Genomic DNA, 6,682 nt, shown 5'->3' with positions numbered 1-6,682 from the left:
TTTTTCGAGACAGGGTTTCTCTGTGGCTTTGGAGCCTGCCCTGGAACTAGCTTTGTAGACCAGGCTGGTCTCGAACTCACAGGGATCCGCCTGCCTCTGCCTCCCAAGTGCTGGGATTAAAGGCGTGCGCCACCATCGCCCGGCTAGCAACTAACAACTTTAAAATGATCTGTCAGCCTTTGCATGATTGCGTCTCGGTCTCAACCACAGCAAATCATTGCAGAAACATTTAGACAGCACCAGCAGAGAGTCACGGAACGTGAAGGGATGAACTTCTTCCTGTGAGGCCAGAGACTCCCCACAGAGCACCTGAAGGTGGGCGGGGATAAACTCTAAATTTGGCTCCACCAAAGGAACCTTTAACAGGCTCCAGCTGGGGTGCTTCCTGCCCACAAAGAGCTTACACTTTAATAAAGACTAAAAGGTCAAACAACAGTTACAGCACTTACCAGTGTATTTCCAGAAAGTCATCCAGATAACCGTGCAATCATTGCCACTTGGCTATGATAAAAGAATTACATGGAGTCACGTTAAAGGAGAATTTTCAAAACTCTTGTTTTTAATGTAGTCGTGGGATCAAATCTAGGGCCTTGTGCACACTAGTCAATGTTCTACCCTTTAACTATACCCCAATACATTCATCAGGTTCTTCTTAGCATTCATTTCAGTGCACCCATCAAAATGAACTCGTGTGTGTGTGTGTGTGTGTGTGTGTGTGTGGTGTATGTGGTACCTGTGGCAATGTGTATCTCCTGAGATCAGAGAACATTGTGTGTTCTGTTCTGTCACTCTCTGCCTTATTCCCTTGAGACAGGATTCTTAGCAAACCTGGAGCTAAGCTACGACTCAGCAGACCTCAGGACTCCTCTTTTCTCTGCTTCCATGATACTGGTGTTATGCACATGTGCATGACTATATCTGGCATTATACATAGAAACCAGGGATTTGAACTCTGGTCCTCGCGGTTAAGCAGGAAGTGTTCTTATCCACCATTGATTGTTATTCTCCAAGTTTTGAAGCTCAGATGTAGTTGCCCATCCTATCTCTATACCAACATCCCATTCCCATTAAGCACCACCAGTGCCTATGACCTCTTCAACTAGTGTGACAATTCAGAAGACATAGACCCAGACTCAGAAGCCTGGCTAGGTTCGTGTGACCTTGAACAAATCACCAATTCAGTTTCTTCATCTGAAAAAATGAAGATTGTAACGATTTTGGCCCATGAGGCTGTTGCATGGAATAATCACACTTGGTTCTGAAGGCAGAATGCTCAGATCAGCAAGTGACTGCGTCAAAGCCCCATGCTGGTGTTGGCCCTGGTGATAATCCTGCTCGTTCTCACGCTCATCTTCGCAGATGGGTTCCTTGGCCTCCTGACCAAGAGTCAGGCTCAGCTCAGCCTTGCTTCCCTTCACTATGCACAGCCCTCAAGTTCCCAGGCACTGGCCTTCTCCACTCCCGCTGCCAGGATGCCAAATGTTGTTAGAGACAGACACACCTGCTTGATGTGCTGGCCAGGCTTACAGGATCCCTGTTTCTAGCACACAGAGATGAGCTATCAACATCTGGGAAACCTTTTCTTCTAGTTGCTCCTGATAGTGTAGGAACAGGCACTTGGTCCATTCTAGTCCCCATTCTCTCTCCTAGGAATTTAGCTCATGCAATTGAGGGCTTGAAGTGAGCCTTGCTAGAGGGAGGGCTTTAGATATAGGCTCCCTGTCCTGCTCTGAGCCCTCGAGCACTTCCCTGCTTCTCTGTCTTCTTTTGTCTTCTGTTGAGATATTCCATGTCTTTCCATCAAGTTTTCCCTTTCTCATGTGCTGGCTGGACACAACCAACGGAATCACACCAGAAGTGGCAAAGAAAATGGCCACAATGAGGTCTTCCACCAAGCATTTCATTGCAAATGGTTCATCACTGTAACTAGACACCCTCACTACACACTGGAGACGCCCCAGGAGCCAACACACTGACACCTGGGTCTTTCTGTGTTGATGGGTCGGAAAGCAGCCAGGTTAAGGATTGTAACTGGTGAAGCCAACTCTGTTCTAACCAAGTTCCTTCAGACTTCCTGCCTCACTTCATTCTATCCTTCCATACAGGGGCCCTAGAGATGGCCTGTACCTGCCATTTGGTAAGGTTCAGGCCTCCACTGATGTAGGAAGCCCGTCTCAACCCCACCACTAATGACCTCTCTCCTCCCTCCTACAGCCAGGTCTCACTGTCTTACCCCCCACCCAGTGTTCCTCCAACCACACTCTTCAGAGGGCTAGTCTGTAGCCTAAACATTTGCTCACATACTAGGAGGCACCAATGGTTGTATTTAGCCTCCTGAGTTTCATATGGTCCAATTACCACAACTAAGAGTTTTTAATGAGTGAAAAACATATCATATTAGTAGCACATATATACTTGAATGCTTACTACAGGCCAGGCCCTGTCTTACAGTCATCTATAGCTTATCTGAGTCCCATAATCCCTTTCTGCCGTAGGATCTACCATTGCCACCTTGTAGATGAAGAAAGCAAGCAATGGCAAAGCTGAAGAACCTGCCTGAAAACATACTACCAGGGCAGTTCTGTCTAGTCCCAGCTCTACCATGCCCTAGCAGTGTGCCACCAGGCAAGGTCTTCAGGAGATCCATAGTGAACACTTTGCAATGGGGCACTGGATTGTGCTTAAGCGGCATGCAATTATGTTCCATCTTAAATAGTTCTTTTTACACATGCTAGTTATGAGTTTGGTTTTTTATTTTAAATGTCAGTGTGATCAGAATTTTTAAATTAGAACAGCTGCTGCCTCTTAGCTTACAATCGCAGGCTTCTGGAGTGATAGCCTTTCCTTTTCATGAAAGAGAGAATGCGGGAGGGCAATTGGCAACATTTTACAGTCTGTGCGAAGGCCAGTGGCTGTCTAATCTAACCTAACCATGTCACATGCTAAAATTGATTAAATTTAATGCTTGGTTATTTTTCAGCAAATGAACAAACTTCAACCTTTTCATATCATCCTAAGAGGGAGCCTTCACGGCATATTGTGGGTAGAGCAGACGCTGTAACGCAGCCAAGCCTGTTCAGTGAGGTTTTGCTTTCTTTGATAAATTGCAGGTTAAAGTTGTGCACCTAAGAGCTCCCGGAGTCCGCATGGGCAGAGAGCCGAGTCACCAGGTAAGCAAAGCGACTGTAGGGATGTTGTATCACAGTGTCATGACCACCAAGGCTACCAAAAAGAGTTGACTGCTGCTCAGTTCTGCGGAAATGTCACTCACAGGGTAAGGACTGAGGGTTGCCTTATCTAGTTCTCAGTAGTAAGCTGGCGCAGGAAGTTATTTTACAGTTGTAAGTACAAGTGCAAATTAAGTCTGCTTTTGCAGTGCTATCCTGTGCTCATCTTCCACTATAACGGTGATGGCTCGTCCCCCAGAGCAAACACACAATTTAATTGAGACAACATCTTAAGAATCTTAAGAGGTGACTATCTTTCCCCTTGTTCCCAGGCAAACCTTTCGGCAAATGGTATAAAGTACTTTTATTAAGTCAACAAAATCCTTCTAAGCAAAGACTCATATTTCTGATCTAGACTTCCTGTTCTAAAAATTAGATTTAGAGAACTAGAATCAGCATATTTCCGCCAACTGGTCTGCTCTGTTGACAAGTGTCTGAGTCACTGTTCTACTGCTGGGAAGCATTTCACTGGGGCCTTGCTTGCTGTTTCAGAGGTTGAGGTTTTGTCTATTATAATCATGGCATGGAGCATGGCGACACCCATGGTGCTGGGACAGTAGCTGAGAGCTACATCCTGATCTGAAGGTTAAGAGAGACTGTGAACTGGGCCTCGCATGGGTTTTTGAAACCTTAAAGCCCATGGCCAGTGGCGCACTTCCTCCAACAAGGTCACACCTACTCCAACAAGACCACACCTCCTACTTATTCTCACTCCCTGATTCGACGAATATATGAGCCTATGGGAACCTTTCTTCTTCAGACCACCACAAGTGTCACCAAATGACAAGTTCCAGGTCCCAAGATGGTAAGGGGAGAACAGACCATTACCCGGGCTCTGACTCTGGTCTAGGGACTATTGAGAGAGTTGACATAGAAAACCAGAGAGAATTCCAGGACAGTCAGGGCTACACAGTGAAACTGTGTCTCCAAAAACCAAATCAATCAATCAAACAACAACAACAAAAAGAAAAACAGAAAGGAAAGAAAGAGAGAGAAGGGAAGGAGAGAGGGGGGAAGAAGGGAGGGAGGAAGGAAGGAAGAAAGGAAGGAAGGAAGAAAGAAAGGAAGGAAGGAAAGAAGAAAAAGAAAACCAAAGATGAACAATAGATTCTCAGAAAGGTGGATAGAATTGTCCAGTCCCTCCTTTAATGATGGCAGAAGGATATAAAAACTAAAGATACAGGATGAGGATTCCAGGCCACAGAGTCACCTTGATGTATGGTCAGAGGAAGAAGTAGCTCTCTGTGCAGTCTTTTCAGGAAATTCTTAAAGCTAGGCAAAATAAATATAAGCCCATGACTCTCTCCTCAGCTGTGACACACAGAGAGCTCTGTGGCGCTCAGCCTCTTTCCCAGGGGAACATTAACTACAGTAGATGGCTAGGGACATTTGCTTTTGAAATGGGCACTATGGCCTTATCTATGCTAAGTAGGACTCCAGGTCCACAGGAACACAGACCACCTGCCAGGCACCGCTCCGATCAGCAAGCTTACAAATGGGATTCCCATTCCCTCCCTGTCAACCAAAAGAGTGGAATCTTTTCATTCTCTCCACCTGAAACATTTCCTCTAAAGCTCAGACCCAGTGATGAAGTTAGCCAATGGACCTCCAGCTCCCACGTGTTTCAGCCCCTCGGCGTCTCTGGTGGCCCCCATAGGAACGCACTTGCAGAGAGTTGGCTTAGCATGCTGAAAGCTAACCTTCTGACCCTTACCATAAACAAACAGTAAAGTTGTCTGTGGCTAGTCAATATAAAACTCCCCTTTGCTGCTCTAAAAACCATTTGGAACTGGTCCAACTTACATATCTGTGGGTTGTTTAAGAAACGGATGAAGGGGTCAGCAGAGAAAATGAGGTTTCTCCGGATGGTTGTCTAAGTGGACAAAGGTATGAAGAAAGGCGTGGGTAGGAAAGCCAGTCAAGGTGAAATAAAAGGTGACGGAATCAAGACCATCACCAGAGTCACCAGAGGAGCAAGTCTGGGATAACCAGGATTTGTTTGATTGATGAAGAGGCACAGAAAACCCAAAATCCATGATATTAAATGACAGTGGGTGGTGCTTCTTAATTTTCTGGGGACCTTGCTCAAATACACATTCGAGTTCTGTAAGTCTAGGCTGGCATCTGAGAGTTTGCTTTTCCGGCGAGCGCTCAGTAGTTCTGGTGTTCAGGCTGCACGTACCTGAGCATTGCTAGAGTTTACGGTTGAGTTTGTCCTTGAGAGCACCCGTGTTGGGAGCTTGATCTTCAGTGTGGCGGCACTGGCAAGTGGTGGGTTCTTTAAGAGGTTGGGTTAAGGAAGGTCAGGAGATCACTTTGGACACTATCCTTGGAGGGAATTCATGCTGAGTGTGCACAACCAGTTGGTTCTCAAGAGTGTCAAAGAGGAAGGCTCGTCCCTGAATTTCCAGCTCCTTGTCTTGCTGTGTAATCTCATCCATGTGCTCCACCACTTTGATGCCATCCTCTCTGATAGCCCTACCAGACGCCATCTCCCTGCTCCTAGACTCCAAACCTTTCTAAGTACTCAGATTCAAGTTTTTTGTTATGGTAATGGAAACCAGGTGAATCGAGGTATTTAATAGTTCATGTCACTGACCAACTGTTGGGCAAGGAAAGCCTTAAGATTTTGGACCCAGTTTCTCAGCCTCCTCTGCAGAACTGGTGATGGTGTGGACCCCAGCAGGACAAACTTATTTAACAGCTTCTAGACACAGTGAGTATAACTTATATCTTCCTTCTCACCCAGTACACAGCAACATTCCAAGCGAAGCTCTGCAGACTTGCTCTGATCAGACCAGCAGAGGTCTTAAGCCTACCCGTGAGACCATGGTTAGAGCTCATCAAGTTCCACCCTTGAGCAGGAGTTCCTGAAGTAAAGGGCAAAAGTGCCCCCAGATTAAAGCAAACAGTATGTTCTTTAGAGGATATTATACCAGAACAAACAGTGGAGATAATCTTGGAATCTACTACACAGCTATCAGAGCAAACCGTGGGAACAATCCTGGAATCTGCTTCATGGCCATCAGATTTTCTTTCACGAATTCCTGTCTTTAAACTAGACCTTTGCTTGGTGCTTAGGAAATCATGGCAGCTCTGAAAGGGTCACAGAAAAGGGAAAAAAAGCTGAACTCAGACAGAACCGCTCTGAAGAGCTGGCAGTCTTTGCTGAGGTTGGCTTCATTTCTTTTCTTATGCCTCCAGCCCCACCTCCTTCTGCTTCAGAGACCACATCCTATCTAGGCTTTCTTACCCGACATAGAGGTCCTGGAATTGCTTCCTTCCTCTGACAGGATGAGTAAAACATCAGCTGGCAATGTATAGACACCTTCTCATGTTACCCCAAAGCCATCTAGCCATCTTTCTTCTTCTTCTTCTTCTTCTTCTTCTTCTTCTTCTTCTTCTTCTTCTTCTTCTTCTTCTTCTTCTTCTTCTTCTTCTTCTTCTTCTTCTTC

This window comes from Microtus ochrogaster, unplaced genomic scaffold (assembly GCF_000317375.1).
Source record: "Microtus ochrogaster isolate Prairie Vole_2 unplaced genomic scaffold, MicOch1.0 UNK11, whole genome shotgun sequence".
NCBI classification, from domain to species: Eukaryota; Metazoa; Chordata; class Mammalia; order Rodentia; family Cricetidae; genus Microtus; species Microtus ochrogaster.
This window is presented reverse-complemented; position numbering follows the sequence as displayed.